The sequence below is a fragment of the Hyla sarda genome, unplaced genomic scaffold (assembly GCF_029499605.1).
Source record: "Hyla sarda isolate aHylSar1 unplaced genomic scaffold, aHylSar1.hap1 scaffold_1108, whole genome shotgun sequence".
Taxonomy (NCBI): Eukaryota; Metazoa; Chordata; class Amphibia; order Anura; family Hylidae; genus Hyla; species Hyla sarda.
Window position 1 is genome coordinate 12,276 of NW_026607728.1, and position 16,671 is coordinate 28,946.

Below are 16,671 nucleotides of genomic sequence, written 5' to 3' on the forward strand. Positions count from 1 at the left end.
ATTTTATATTTCTTCATAAGCATTAATCTTATTTTGTCAATTAGGAACATTCAGCACCCACCCGCTATCAAGGCAGCTGCCTATCATGTCATGCCCTACCTGCACAGGTGTGCTGGCTACTCAAATGATCCAATTAAGGAGGCCATTTAGTCAGCAGCAGCAGAAGTCCTGTGCCTGGACGCTCCAACAGCGGCCAGACACAAGCAGAAGCAGCAGAAGCAGCAGCACCACCTTTTGTTTTTTGGCTGCAGCAGCAGCAAGGCCCACAGGGCTGGCTAGCTGGCTAGCCAGCAAGCAGGTAGCAATGAAAGTAGGAATCTTTCTTTTTAACCCTGTAAGGGGGTGGTGCACTGTACCCGAAGATACTGCCATATCGGGTCAATGCATAGGGCGACGGAAGCAAGCTTCGAAATCGGCCCCCGTTCTCAAAAATCCATTTAATATATGGTCCCCAGATAGGGGACGTATCAGATATTAAACTGATAAGAACAGATACTACACTTGATCTTAGCCAAAAGGCCGAGAAGCGATAACCGTGAAAGGGGCGGGCCCAACAAGGTCCCCTTCATGGGCACTATCACTGCTTGCTGTCAGGGAGGCTGCCAGACAATTTTCCATGCACACTCTGGGCTGGGGGGCAGTCAACCACCAGTACACACAGCAGAACCTAAACCCATACCATTATTGCTAAGCAGCAAGACAGGGGCCCATTGCACTCCCACGGGGCCTTTTTAAATGCAATCCATAACCCGGATTTGCCAGGAACCCTTCTTACTCCTCCTACTTGCATGTGACACTGGGCTTAGGATCTGCATAGGAAACACACACACAAGCACACACCTACCTTTGTTGCCTGCAGATGCCTCCTTGGCTGTCCCCAAACGGTATCAAACCAACACCCACGGGAAGCTGTAAGCATAGAGGACATGCCTGCACCCCATTGGACTTACCTGTGTGGGTTAAATCCGGGTTATTTGACAACCTATGGCGGTGATGGTTCTGCTCAGGCAGAGCAGTGCTGATGCTCCTCATAAAGCTGTCGCTGCTGTGAAGGTTCTAGGTGACATCACAAATCCCTATGGTTACATACACAACAAAGCTGGGTTGTTGTTGTTTACACTCTGCAAGGCCTGTGGAAGTGAGTGACATCATAGCACTGTAGTTCTGAGGGTTCTAGATGGATGCAACAATCTCCTGTTGCTTCTATGAAGGCCATAATAGACGACATCACCAAACAGCTCCATAGTCACATACACAGCAAAGGAGAGATGTTGTTTACACCTAGTGATGTCAGTGGTATTGAGTGACATCACAGCACAGTGCTAAGGCTCCTGGGCCTGGACACAGCAGCGGCTGCAATATCTCAACGGAGAATACGTTTATATATATGTGTGTGTGTGCGCGTATATATATATATATATATATATATATATATATATATATATTTCTCCGCCGAAATCACTTTTAAACCCATTTCCACCTTTTTTTCCCTTCTCTTCCTCTTACTTTTTTTTCACGTTTTTTTACGTTTTTTTCCTTTTCGCCTCTTTTCTGGGCGTATTATTCTTCTTTTTCTTCTTTTTTTTCGTCTAATGCATACCCCATCAGTGCAGCAATGCTTATTCAATACCGCCAGCAGATGGAGACACTGGGGGATAATTTTCTAAGGATTTATACTGATTTTTCCTGTCTGAATTTGTCGCACAGAAAGTTGCAGGCCAAATATGTGTGACATTTCTGCGACTTTAGCTTCTAGAGCATTTTTACAACATTATACATAGGTGCTGAATACATAAAAAGCGACTGTTCAGCGACAGACAAGTCGCATCGGCTGAAAGTAGGCCAGAATGTCAGTCCATGTTGGAGCAGGTTTAGATACAGTCTAAAGTATAGATCTCAAAGTCTGTGCACAGAATTTAGCAAGGGCCTCGCACCTTCTGATGCATCAGGTAGGTGCACAATAGCATAGCCTAACCCTCTGTACTTTGGTCTATATTGATGCGGGACATAGACAGCCAGCTGATGACCAATCCATTAGTGCAATGGATGGCTGGAAGCATTTGTCTTTGCCTTTGCAATACCACAGAAGCAATGCATGGTCAATGTACAGCAATGACACACCTGTGTGAACAGCCAGGAGACCCCCCCCCCCCCCCCCCATGTTATGTTACATAGTTACATAGTTAGTACGGTCGAAAAAAGACATATGTCCATCAAGTTCAACCAGGGAATTAAGGGGTAGGGGTGTGGCGCGATATTGGGGAAGGGATGAGATTTTATATTTCTTCATAAGCATTAATCTTATTTTGTCAATTAGGAACATTCAGCACCCACCCGCTATCAAGGCAGCTGCCTATCATGTCATGCCCTACCTGCACAGGTGTGCTGGCTACTCAAATGATCCAATTAAGGAGGCCATTTAGTCAGCAGCAGCAGAAGTCCTGTGCCTGGACGCTCCAACAGCGGCCAGACACAAGCAGAAGCAGCAGAAGCAGCAGCACCACCTTTTGTTTTTTGGCTGCAGCAGCAGCAAGGCCCACAGGGCTGGCTAGCTGGCTAGCCAGCAAGCAGGTAGCAATGAAAGTAGGAATCTTTCTTTTTAACCCTGTAAGGGGGTGGTGCACTGTACCCGAAGATACTGCCATATCGGGTCAATGCATAGGGCGACGGAAGCAAGCTTCGAAATCGGCCCCCGTTCTCAAAAATCCATTTAATATATGGTCCCCAGATAGGGGACGTATCAGATATTAAACTGATAAGAACAGATTTTTTTTTTTTTTTTTTTTTTCCTCAGTTACAGACTATTGTTTGGACGATCATCAGGTCACCTACCAAGACTCGTCACTTAAAACAATATCTGAAAAAACATCATACGGAAAAAACTAACTAAGGGAACCGAGTGCCAAGAAAAAGTGACCAAACAAAAAAACATGTCAAAAACAATCACAGAAATTGGTCAAAAACTTACAGCTTTCTCCTTTACGTACTTCTTATAAATTTTTCCATCGTGTATGCATCCAGATTTTCTCCGCTTCTTCTTCACCAATTCTCTTTTTGTCCAGTAGAAAGATAGTAAAAATCCTTCCTAAAAACAATCTTTTCAATTCCCTCGGAGAAATAACAACATTTTTAAAAACAAGCAAATTGCGTGAGTCCCATAAAACCTCTTTAAAAACAGAAAAAAGAATCCAATTAGTACGTGTATCTTCCTTTTTACTAAGATCTTGACCAATAAAAACTTTCTCAAAAGAAAAACTGTTATATCCAGTGAGTTGGATTAAAAACTTCTTTAAAAACATAAAAAATTATTTTGCATAAAAACAGTCCCAATAAAGGTGCACTAAGTCTTCTCTACCTCCACAACCCTCTCTTGGGCATCTGTCACTTATTCTCAAACCTCTTCCATTTAAAAAAGATCGGGTTGGGAGGCAGCCATGAAAGGACATCCAACTAACGTCTTTTTGTCTGTTTGATAGTCCAATAACTTTAAAAAACTTCCAAATCTTCACAGACTGAGCATTAGTGCAGAATGGTACTTCATATAATCTCTCATTTTTCCTTATTTCTTGTTCTATTTTCTTTTTATCAGGTTCACCTAAAGAGCTCAAACCAAATTGATCATTGAAAGACCTGAGGAGCACATAGAAGGTAGGTATCACATGTGCTATGGGTCTCCTCAAATCCCTCTCACACCAGCCCCATTTGGAAAACAACCATCCTGCAAGGTATTTACTCATGTCTGCCGCCCTATTATTGCACTGTATCAATTTAAAAATTAAAAGAAAATAGTGCACCTTTAAAAACAGATCAATGTTTGGAAAGTTATATCCGCCCAAATTCATACTCTTCATCACTTCTTCTCTTCTCATTTTCTCCATCTTAGACCCCCAGAAGAACACAAAAAGCTTCCTTGTGACTCTCCTAGTCCATAACTTCCCTGGAGGAAGCACCATAGCCGTATACAAGAGAAGCGGTAGGATTACAGACTTAATGATAAGAACTTTCCCTTTAAGTGACAAGTTCCTTAACCTCCAGAAGGATAGCTTCTTCTCAATTTTACTGTCCAAAGTCTCATAACTTTTCTTTCCTTTGAGGTCTTTATCAAATATCACTCCTAGCACTTCAATGTCTTCTTTTTCCTTAACACCATCCACTACTATATTCTCTTGGTTCCCAAAACTGCATAATTGGCACTTCCCCCAGTTCACATTCATCCCAGCCACACAACAAAAAATCCTCACATGCAAATTTACTCTGTTGAGATCTGCTTGGGATGTACAAGTAAAAACCACATCGTCCATATAACTGAAAACCTTTAACTTACTACCATCACTACCTGGAATAAAAAAACCACTCACACATTTATCTTTCTGCACATTCTTCAACAGGCCCTCTATAACGCATATAAACAGAATTGGGGAGAGTGGGCATCCCTGTCTGACTCCAGACAAGACATTAAAAGCAGGCCCCACATGCCCATTTACTAAAATCTGACTTGTCACCCCATGATAAAAACTCATAATAACAGATAATAACTTTTCTGGAATACCTAAGTGTTTTAAAGCAATGAACATAAAATCATGTGCAACCTTATCATAAGCCTTTTCGAAATCTATGGACTCAACAAACAGTGCATTCTTGTTAAAGTTACTGTAATAAATAGAGTCTCTTAAAAGCAATAAATTATCTGTTATTTTTCTTTTCGGTACTGCACAAACTTGGTATTCTCCCACAAGGTGGTCCACTACATCACTCAGTCTATTAGCCACAATCTTAGCAATTATCTTGTAGTCACAATTTAATAAAGTTATAGGTCTCCAATTTTTAAGATCTCTGCCATCACCTTTTTTATGAATTAATGTTATGACCCCTTTCTTCATAGATTCAGCTAAAACACCTGAGTTAAAAACATATTGCACCACCCGTGTAAACTCTTTACTTAAAATATTCCAGAACGCGGAATAAAACTCAGCGGGGAGACCATCACAGCCTGGTGTCTTCCCTTTGGCCATCTTACCCAGGGCCTGCTTGATCTCCCCTTCACTAACATCATCAATCAAAAAATCTACTTTTTCAACAGGAACATTATTCTCCAAAATATTACAATAATCATTCATCTCCGTCTCACTGGCTCTGCTCTTATTACTAAAGAGTGTCTCATAAAATCTGCCAATCTCCTTCACCATCTCCTCTCCAAAAACTTCCCCCGTAGGGGTAAAAACAGATTTAAAAACACCTTTAGCATTAAAACATTTTTTAAAGAAATACCGTGTACACTGCTCATTTTCTTCTAGGTGCTGCACTTTAGACTTATATACAATATTCCTTCCCTTTTCCAACAACCTTTTTTTCATCTCCCCCTTCACCTTAACAATCTCATCCTCCACCTCCACACCAACACGTTTAAACTTATAGAGAGTCTCTAACCGGGATACAAGCCTTTCATCACTCCTCCTCTTCTCTTGTGCTCTCTTTATGCAAAACATCTTAAAGAAATTAGAAAACTCTCCTTTAGCCCATTCCCACCACACTAAGACATTACTAAAATCAGGTTGTTTAGAAACACAGGATAAAAACACATGATTAAAACCAGCCATTACTTCCTCATCTTCCAATAGACTTACATTTAATTTCCAGAGCCCCCTCCCAAAATGAAGGGACTCTGTGACACTTATCTCAGCCGACACCATCTTGTGGTCTGAGAAAGTTGACATCATTTGATTGCACCGGACCACCTTAATCCCATCAGAGACCAGGATGTAATCGATCCGGGATTTACAGCGGCCACTATCTGATATGTACGTATATCTTTCATCAGTGCTAACCATCAGTCCAACATCAGTAAAATGCAAGTCTTGAATAATTTGATTTAAAACATTGGAAGTAATATCAGTTCTAACCTCAGCAGAGCTCTCACGATCATTGACGGATCTAATGCAGTTAAAATCGCCAACAATAATAGTATCTTCACGACCAGGGATAAAAAACTTAAGGGACTCTAAAAAAGACAAACGTGCTTGTTTTTCTGCTGGAGCATACACATTAAAAATTCTCATCCTCTTGCCCAAAACCTCAAAAATTAAAACCATACAACGACCAGGTACTAAAGTTTGGCAATTTAAAACTTTAATGTCCCTGTTTCGCAATAAAATCCCAACACCTTCATTTTTGTTTTCTGCACATGTGGACCAGAAGGACTGCCCACACTTCCACTCATTTGCATAAGGTGCTGACTTTATTGCACACTCCTGTAAACATATCACATCACTTCTAACATTCTCAAGAATATCAAAAATTGCAGCTCTCCTAATTTCAGACTCAATACTTCTTACATTAATAGTTGTTACAACCAAAGTCATAATAACTAGGAAAAGAAAACCAAATGCTTTAAAATCCATCTTAACTTAGAAATTAACATTTTGGCCTTCAACTTTCCTATGTAAACTTGCAAAACAATCAGGCGACCCTATGTTAGAGTCCCTGTCTATTTCATTATCACTACCAAGAACAAGGGCTTCCTGATCCTCAGACCAGCTCCCTGTCTTACACCTTTTATTCACAACCTGCACATCCTCATCTTCCTCCTCCTCTTCTTCCTTACTGCGAGAAACTCTCTGACCAGGTGTTAGAGATCTCTGAGATGACCCAACAACTTCCATTCCCTCCTCCTCCCCCACAATTGGGTTTGGACATTCAATATCATCCATAGCCTCTTCACTAGAAAGAACATCACCATACACTGTCTCAATTTTCTCCACCACTTTCACTTTTTTTGCTTTTTTCTTTTTCACCAAGGTAAATTCACCTCCCACACCTGTCTCCTCACCAGTCACAGCAGTGGAAACACCCTCCTCCCCTGACCTCTCCTGAGTGCTAATGTGCTCCACTATCACAGAACTTTCCTCAGCCACCTGTGCCACATTAACACTCACACTCACACTCTCACCAACTCCAGGAACAAACCTCCCTCCCCCTTTTTCTCTTTGTTCTCCTCTATTCCCAGCTGCATCAGCATAACTTCTCTTCTTTTTATACCACATATCACAGCCTCTTGCCAAATGTTCCTCACTTCCACAGATATCACATGTCTTCTTCTCTGTACAAATACTTGCTTCATGACCAGTTTTCCCACAATTTCTGCAACATTCTCCTTTCTCAGGGCAATAATCCTGCACATGGCCATAGGCATGGCACTTTCTACAATATTGCAACTGGCCTTCATAAAAGCAGAAACCTCTCTCTCCTCCGATAGAAAACACCTGTGGTATGCTCTTCCTTCCATCTTGCATTCCTTCATCTTTTTTAAATTTTACAATAAACTTTCTCTTACAATTAAAGTACCCAAACTTGTTCTTAAGTCTTCCTATAAATTTCACTTCCTCGCAATACCGGAACAAAAAGTTTGTAACCATTTCATCAGAAACCTTAGGATTATACATGTGGACAATTACTACCTTTGTTGTATTCATAAATAACGGTTCCACTTTAATCTTCTTCATTATAGCAGGCTCACTTTTCCTCTTCATTTCTTCAAGATCCATATAGACTCTCTGGCAAATCTCAGAACCACAAAAAGTAATATCATAAATTCCTTGCCTAGGAAAATCCTGTATAGCCAATACATTCCATACCTGTAGGTAATCAAGCTTGCGAAGAATCTCCACAACGATTTGGTCAAGTCCGATCGTCCCCCGGTGCTCGCCAGGAACGTAGATCCGCACCGTGTCCTCAAGTCCACGCGCCTTCTCGCAGGTATAACCCACGATCGCAGCTCAGCAACAATCCAGGGCCCCCCGTAAAGAGGGCCCCGATCACCACTCCTTTCAACCCAAACCACGCACAGAAATCCACACGTGATCTTAGCCAAAAGGCCGAGAAGCGATAACCGTGAAAGGGGCGGGCCCAACAAGGTCCCCTTCATGGGCACTATCACTGCTTGCTGTCAGGGAGGCTGCCAGACAATTTTCCATGCACACTCTGGGCTGGGGGGCAGTCAACCACCAGTACACACAGCAGAACCTAAACCCATACCATTATTGCTAAGCAGCAAGACAGGGGCCCATTGCACTCCCACGGGGCCTTTTTAAATGCAATCCATAACCCGGATTTGCCAGGAACCCTTCTTACTCCTCCTACTTGCATGTGACACTGGGCTTAGGATCTGCATAGGAAACACACACACAAGCACACACCTACCTTTGTTGCCTGCAGATGCCTCCTTGGCTGTCCCCAAACGGTATCAAACCAACACCCACGGGAAGCTGTAAGCATAGAGGACATGCCTGCACCCCATTGGACTTACCTGTGTGGGTTAAATCCGGGTTATTTGACAACCTATGGCGGTGATGGTTCTGCTCAGGCAGAGCAGTGCTGATGCTCCTCATAAAGCTGTCGCTGCTGTGAAGGTTCTAGGTGACATCACAAATCCCTATGGTTACATACACAACAAAGCTGGGTTGTTGTTGTTTACACTCTGCAAGGCCTGTGGAAGTGAGTGACATCATAGCACTGTAGTTCTGAGGGTTCTAGATGGATGCAACAATCTCCTGTTGCTTCTATGAAGGCCATAATAGACGACATCACCAAACAGCTCCATAGTCACATACACAGCAAAGGAGAGATGTTGTTTACACCTAGTGATGTCAGTGGTATTGAGTGACATCACAGCACAGTGCTAAGGCTCCTGGGCCTGGACACAGCAGCGGCTGCAATATCTCAACGGAGAATACGTTTATATATATGTGTGTGTGTGCGCGTATATATATATATATATATATATATATATATATATATATATATATTTCTCCGCCGAAATCACTTTTAAACCCATTTCCACCTTTTTTTCCCTTCTCTTCCTCTTACTTTTTTTTCACGTTTTTTTACGTTTTTCTCCTTTTCGCCTCTTTTCTGGGCGTATTATTCTTCTTTTTCTTCTTTTTTTTCGTCTAATGCATACCCCATCAGTGCAGCAATGCTTATTCAATACCGCCAGCAGATGGAGACACTGGGGGATAATTTTCTAAGGATTTATACTGATTTTTCCTGTCTGAATTTGTCGCACAGAAAGTTGCAGGCCAAATATGTGTGACATTTCTGCGACTTTAGCTTCTAGAGCATTTTTACAACATTATACATAGGTGCTGAATACATAAAAAGCGACTGTTCAGCGACAGACAAGTCGCATCGGCTGAAAGTAGGCCAGAATGTCAGTCCATGTTGGAGCAGGTTTAGATACAGTCTAAAGTATAGATCTCAAAGTCTGTGCACAGAATTTAGCAAGGGCCTCGCACCTTCTGATGCATCAGGTAGGTGCACAATAGCATAGCCTAACCCTCTGTACTTTGGTCTATATTGATGCGGGACATAGACAGCCAGCTGATGACCAATCCATTAGTGCAATGGATGGCTGGAAGCATTTGTCTTTGCCTTTGCAATACCACAGAAGCAATGCATGGTCAATGTACAGCAATGACACACCTGTGTGAACAGCCAGGAGACCCCCCCCCCCCCCATGTTATGTTACATAGTTACATAGTTAGTACGGTCGAAAAAAGACATATGTCCATCAAGTTCAACCAGGGAATTAAGGGGTAGGGGTGTGGCGCGATATTGGGGAAGGGATGAGATTTTATATTTCTTCATAAGCATTAATCTTATTTTGTCAATTAGGAACATTCAGCACCCACCCGCTATAAAGGCAGCTGCCTATCATGTCATGCCCTACCTGCACAGGTGTGCTGGCTACTCAAATGATCCAATTAAGGAGGCCATTTAGTCAGCAGCAGCAGAAGTCCTGTGCCTGGACGCTCCAACAGCGGCCAGACACAAGCAGAAGCAGCAGAAGCAGCAGCACCACCTTTTGTTTTTTGGCTGCAGCAGCAGCAAGGCCCACAGGGCTGGCTAGCTGGCTAGCCAGCAAGCAGGTAGCAATGAAAGTAGGAATCTTTCTTTTTAACCCTGTAAGGGGGTGGTGCACTGTACCCGAAGATACTGCCATATCGGGTCAATGCATAGGGCGACGGAAGCAAGCTTCGAAATCGGCCCCCGTTCTCAAAAATCCATTTAATATATGGTCCCCAGATAGGGGACGTATCAGATATTAAACTGATAAGAACAGATACTACACTTGATCTTAGCCAAAAGGCCGAGAAGCGATAACCGTGAAAGGGGCGGGCCCAACAAGGTCCCCTTCATGGGCACTATCACTGCTTGCTGTCAGGGAGGCTGCCAGACAATTTTCCATGCACACTCTGGGCTGGGGGGCAGTCAACCACCAGTACACACAGCAGAACCTAAACCCATACCATTATTGCTAAGCAGCAAGACAGGGGCCCATTGCACTCCCACGGGGCCTTTTTAAATGCAATCCATAACCCGGATTTGCCAGGAACCCTTCTTACTCCTCCTACTTGCATGTGACACTGGGCTTAGGATCTGCATAGGAAACACACACACAAGCACACACCTACCTTTGTTGCCTGCAGATGCCTCCTTGGCTGTCCCCAAACGGTATCAAACCAACACCCACGGGAAGCTGTAAGCATAGAGGACATGCCTGCACCCCATTGGACTTACCTGTGTGGGTTAAATCCGGGTTATTTGACAACCTATGGCGGTGATGGTTCTGCTCAGGCAGAGCAGTGCTGATGCTCCTCATAAAGCTGTCGCTGCTGTGAAGGTTCTAGGTGACATCACAAATCCCTATGGTTACATACACAACAAAGCTGGGTTGTTGTTGTTTACACTCTGCAAGGCCTGTGGAAGTGAGTGACATCATAGCACTGTAGTTCTGAGGGTTCTAGATGGATGCAACAATCTCCTGTTGCTTCTATGAAGGCCGTAATAGACGACATCACCAAACAGCTCCATAGTCACATACACAGCAAAGGAGAGATGTTGTTTACACCTAGTGATGTCAGTGGTATTGAGTGACATCACAGCACAGTGCTAAGGCTCCTGGGCCTGGACACAGCAGCGGCTGCAATATCTCAACGGAGAATACGTTTATATATATGTGTGTGTGTGCGCGTATATATATATATATATATATATATATATATATATATATTTCTCCGCCGAAATCACTTTTAAACCCATTTCCACCTTTTTTTCCCTTCTCTTCCTCTTACTTTTTTTTCACGTTTTTTTACGTTTTTCTCCTTTTCGCCTCTTTTCTGGGCGTATTATTCTTCTTTTTCTTCTTTTTTTTCGTCTAATGCATACCCCATCAGTGCAGCAATGCTTATTCAATACCGCCAGCAGATGGAGACACTGGGGGATAATTTTCTAAGGATTTATACTGATTTTTCCTGTCTGAATTTGTCGCACAGAAAGTTGCAGGCCAAATATGTGTGACATTTCTGCGACTTTAGCTTCTAGAGCATTTTTACAACATTATACATAGGTGCTGAATACATAAAAAGCGACTGTTCAGCGACAGACAAGTCGCATCGGCTGAAAGTAGGCCAGAATGTCAGTCCATGTTGGAGCAGGTTTAGATACAGTCTAAAGTATAGATCTCAAAGTCTGTGCACAGAATTTAGCAAGGGCCTCGCACCTTCTGATGCATCAGGTAGGTGCACAATAGCATAGCCTAACCCTCTGTACTTTGGTCTATATTGATGCGGGACATAGACAGCCAGCTGATGACCAATCCATTAGTGCAATGGATGGCTGGAAGCATTTGTCTTTGCCTTTGCAATACCACAGAAGCAATGCATGGTCAATGTACAGCAATGACACACCTGTGTGAACAGCCAGGAGACCCCCCCCCCCCCCCCATGTTATGTTACATAGTTACATAGTTAGTACGGTCGAAAAAAGACATATGTCCATCAAGTTCAACCAGGGAATTAAGGGGTAGGGGTGTGGCGCGATATTGGGGAAGGGATGAGATTTTATATTTCTTCATAAGCATTAATCTTATTTTGTCAATTAGGAACATTCAGCACCCACCCGCTATCAAGGCAGCTGCCTATCATGTCATGCCCTACCTGCACAGGTGTGCTGGCTACTCAAATGATCCAATTAAGGAGGCCATTTAGTCAGCAGCAGCAGAAGTCCTGTGCCTGGACGCTCCAACAGCGGCCAGACACAAGCAGAAGCAGCAGAAGCAGCAGCACCACCTTTTGTTTTTTGGCTGCAGCAGCAGCAAGGCCCACAGGGCTGGCTAGCTGGCTAGCCAGCAAGCAGGTAGCAATGAAAGTAGGAATCTTTCTTTTTAACCCTGTAAGGGGGTGGTGCACTGTACCCGAAGATACTGCCATATCGGGTCAATGCATAGGGCGACGGAAGCAAGCTTCGAAATCGGCCCCCGTTCTCAAAAATCCATTTAATATATGGTCCCCAGATAGGGGACGTATCAGATATTAAACTGATAAGAACAGATACTACACTTGATCTTAGCCAAAAGGCCGAGAAGCGATAACCGTGAAAGGGGCGGGCCCAACAAGGTCCCCTTCATGGGCACTATCACTGCTTGCTGTCAGGGAGGCTGCCAGACAATTTTCCATGCACACTCTGGGCTGGGGGGCAGTCAACCACCAGTACACACAGCAGAACCTAAACCCATACCATTATTGCTAAGCAGCAAGACAGGGGCCCATTGCACTCCCACGGGGCCTTTTTAAATGCAATCCATAACCCGGATTTGCCAGGAACCCTTCTTACTCCTCCTACTTGCATGTGACACTGGGCTTAGGATCTGCATAGGAAACACACACACAAGCACACACCTACCTTTGTTGCCTGCAGATGCCTCCTTGGCTGTCCCCAAACGGTATCAAACCAACACCCACGGGAAGCTGTAAGCATAGAGGACATGCCTGCACCCCATTGGACTTACCTGTGTGGGTTAAATCCGGGTTATTTGACAACCTATGGCGGTGATGGTTCTGCTCAGGCAGAGCAGTGCTGATGCTCCTCATAAAGCTGTCGCTGCTGTGAAGGTTCTAGGTGACATCACAAATCCCTATGGTTACATACACAACAAAGCTGGGTTGTTGTTGTTTACACTCTGCAAGGCCTGTGGAAGTGAGTGACATCATAGCACTGTAGTTCTGAGGGTTCTAGATGGATGCAACAATCTCCTGTTGCTTCTATGAAGGCCATAATAGACGACATCACCAAACAGCTCCATAGTCACATACACAGCAAAGGAGAGATGTTGTTTACACCTAGTGATGTCAGTGGTATTGAGTGACATCACAGCACAGTGCTAAGGCTCCTGGGCCTGGACACAGCAGCGGCTGCAATATCTCAACGGAGAATACGTTTATATATATGTGTGTGTGTGCGCGTATATATATATATATATATATATATATATATATATATATATATATATATATATATTTCTCCGCCGAAATCACTTTTAAACCCATTTCCACCTTTTTTTCCCTTCTCTTCCTCTTACTTTTTTTTCACGTTTTTTTACGTTTTTCTCCTTTTCGCCTCTTTTCTGGGCGTATTATTCTTCTTTTTCTTCTTTTTTTTCGTCTAATGCATACCCCATCAGTGCAGCAATGCTTATTCAATACCGCCAGCAGATGGAGACACTGGGGGATAATTTTCTAAGGATTTATACTGATTTTTCCTGTCTGAATTTGTCGCACAGAAAGTTGCAGGCCAAATATGTGTGACATTTCTGCGACTTTAGCTTCTAGAGCATTTTTACAACATTATACATAGGTGCTGAATACATAAAAAGCGACTGTTCAGCGACAGACAAGTCGCATCGGCTGAAAGTAGGCCAGAATGTCAGTCCATGTTGGAGCAGGTTTAGATACAGTCTAAAGTATAGATCTCAAAGTCTGTGCACAGAATTTAGCAAGGGCCTCGCACCTTCTGATGCATCAGGTAGGTGCACAATAGCATAGCCTAACCCTCTGTACTTTGGTCTATATTGATGCGGGACATAGACAGCCAGCTGATGACCAATCCATTAGTGCAATGGATGGCTGGAAGCATTTGTCTTTGCCTTTGCAATACCACAGAAGCAATGCATGGTCAATGTACAGCAATGACACACCTGTGTGAACAGCCAGGAGACCCCCCCCCCCCCCCCCATGTTATGTTACATAGTTACATAGTTAGTACGGTCGAAAAAAGACATATGTCCATCAAGTTCAACCAGGGAATTAAGGGGTAGGGGTGTGGCGCGATATTGGGGAAGGGATGAGATTTTATATTTCTTCATAAGCATTAATCTTATTTTGTCAATTAGGAACATTCAGCACCCACCCGCTATCAAGGCAGCTGCCTATCATGTCATGCCCTACCTGCACAGGTGTGCTGGCTACTCAAATGATCCAATTAAGGAGGCCATTTAGTCAGCAGCAGCAGAAGTCCTGTGCCTGGACGCTCCAACAGCGGCCAGACACAAGCAGAAGCAGCAGAAGCAGCAGCACCACCTTTTGTTTTTTGGCTGCAGCAGCAGCAAGGCCCACAGGGCTGGCTAGCTGGCTAGCCAGCAAGCAGGTAGCAATGAAAGTAGGAATCTTTCTTTTTAACCCTGTAAGGGGGTGGTGCACTGTACCCGAAGATACTGCCATATCGGGTCAATGCATAGGGCGACGGAAGCAAGCTTCGAAATCGGCCCCCGTTCTCAAAAATCCATTTAATATATGGTCCCCAGATAGGGGACGTATCAGATATTAAACTGATAAGAACAGATACTACACTTGATCTTAGCCAAAAGGCCGAGAAGCGATAACCGTGAAAGGGGCGGGCCCAACAAGGTCCCCTTCATGGGCACTATCACTGCTTGCTGTCAGGGAGGCTGCCAGACAATTTTCCATGCACACTCTGGGCTGGGGGGCAGTCAACCACCAGTACACACAGCAGAACCTAAACCCATACCATTATTGCTAAGCAGCAAGACAGGGGCCCATTGCACTCCCACGGGGCCTTTTTAAATGCAATCCATAACCCGGATTTGCCAGGAACCCTTCTTACTCCTCCTACTTGCATGTGACACTGGGCTTAGGATCTGCATAGGAAACACACACACAAGCACACACCTACCTTTGTTGCCTGCAGATGCCTCCTTGGCTGTCCCCAAACGGTATCAAACCAACACCCACGGGAAGCTGTAAGCATAGAGGACATGCCTGCACCCCATTGGACTTACCTGTGTGGGTTAAATCCGGGTTATTTGACAACCTATGGCGGTGATGGTTCTGCTCAGGCAGAGCAGTGCTGATGCTCCTCATAAAGCTGTCGCTGCTGTGAAGGTTCTAGGTGACATCACAAATCCCTATGGTTACATACACAACAAAGCTGGGTTGTTGTTGTTTACACTCTGCAAGGCCTGTGGAAGTGAGTGACATCATAGCACTGTAGTTCTGAGGGTTCTAGATGGATGCAACAATCTCCTGTTGCTTCTATGAAGGCCATAATAGACGACATCACCAAACAGCTCCATAGTCACATACACAGCAAAGGAGAGATGTTGTTTACACCTAGTGATGTCAGTGGTATTGAGTGACATCACAGCACAGTGCTAAGGCTCCTGGGCCTGGACACAGCAGCGGCTGCAATATCTCAACGGAGAATACGTTTATATATATGTGTGTGTGTGCGCGTATATATATATATATATATATATATATATATATATATTTCTCCGCCGAAATCACTTTTAAACCCATTTCCACCTTTTTTTCCCTTCTCTTCCTCTTACTTTTTTTTCACGTTTTTTTACGTTTTTCTCCTTTTCGCCTCTTTTCTGGGCGTATTATTCTTCTTTTTCTTCTTTTTTTTCGTCTAATGCATACCCCATCAGTGCAGCAATGCTTATTCAATACCGCCAGCAGATGGAGACACTGGGGGATAATTTTCTAAGGATTTATACTGATTTTTCCTGTCTGAATTTGTCGCACAGAAAGTTGCAGGCCAAATATGTGTGACATTTCTGCGACTTTAGCTTCTAGAGCATTTTTACAACATTATACATAGGTGCTGAATACATAAAAAGCGACTGTTCAGCGACAGACAAGTCGCATCGGCTGAAAGTAGGCCAGAATGTCAGTCCATGTTGGAGCAGGTTTAGATACAGTCTAAAGTATAGATCTCAAAGTCTGTGCACAGAATTTAGCAAGGGCCTCGCACCTTCTGATGCATCAGGTAGGTGCACAATAGCATAGCCTAACCCTCTGTACTTTGGTCTATATTGATGCGGGACATAGACAGCCAGCTGATGACCAATCCATTAGTGCAATGGATGGCTGGAAGCATTTGTCTTTGCCTTTGCAATACCACAGAAGCAATGCATGGTCAATGTACAGCAATGACACACCTGTGTGAACAGCCAGGAGACCCCCCCCCCCCCATGTTATGTTACATAGTTACATAGTTAGTACGGTCGAAAAAAGACATATGTCCATCAAGTTCAACCAGGGAATTAAGGGGTAGGGGTGTGGCGCGATATTGGGGAAGGGATGAGATTTTATATTTCTTCATAAGCATTAATCTTATTTTGTCAATTAGGAACATTCAGCACCCACCCGCTATCAAGGCAGCTGCCTATCATGTCATGCCCTACCTGCACAGGTGTGCTGGCTACTCAAATGATCCAATTAAGGAGGCCATTTAGTCAGCAGCAGCAGAAGTCCTGTGCCTGGACGCTCCAACAGCGGCCAGACACAAGCAGAAGCAGCAGCACCACCTTTT

At 43.8% G+C, this 16,671-nt stretch overlaps 5 non-coding genes across 5 annotated transcripts; all 5 read right to left on the minus strand.

Moving 5' to 3' along the window:
• Positions 1–340: 340 nt before the first annotated feature.
• LOC130301035 (U2 spliceosomal RNA) lies at positions 341–531 on the minus strand. The gene has a single exon (XR_008851754.1). It is a non-coding gene; the product is annotated as a U2 spliceosomal RNA (small nuclear RNA).
• A 2,082-nt stretch (positions 532–2,613) lies between these two features.
• LOC130301081 (U2 spliceosomal RNA) lies at positions 2,614–2,805 on the minus strand. Its single transcript, XR_008851797.1, has one exon. It is a non-coding gene; the product is annotated as a U2 spliceosomal RNA (small nuclear RNA).
• Positions 2,806–9,965: 7,160 nt separating this feature from the next.
• Positions 9,966–10,156, minus strand: LOC130301036 (U2 spliceosomal RNA). Its single transcript, XR_008851755.1, has one exon. It is a non-coding gene; the product is annotated as a U2 spliceosomal RNA (small nuclear RNA).
• A 2,078-nt stretch (positions 10,157–12,234) lies between these two features.
• LOC130301037 (U2 spliceosomal RNA) lies at positions 12,235–12,425 on the minus strand. Its single transcript, XR_008851756.1, has one exon. It is a non-coding gene; the product is annotated as a U2 spliceosomal RNA (small nuclear RNA).
• A 2,095-nt stretch (positions 12,426–14,520) lies between these two features.
• LOC130301038 (U2 spliceosomal RNA) lies at positions 14,521–14,711 on the minus strand. The gene has a single exon (XR_008851757.1). It is a non-coding gene; the product is annotated as a U2 spliceosomal RNA (small nuclear RNA).
• Positions 14,712–16,671: the final 1,960 nt, after the last annotated feature.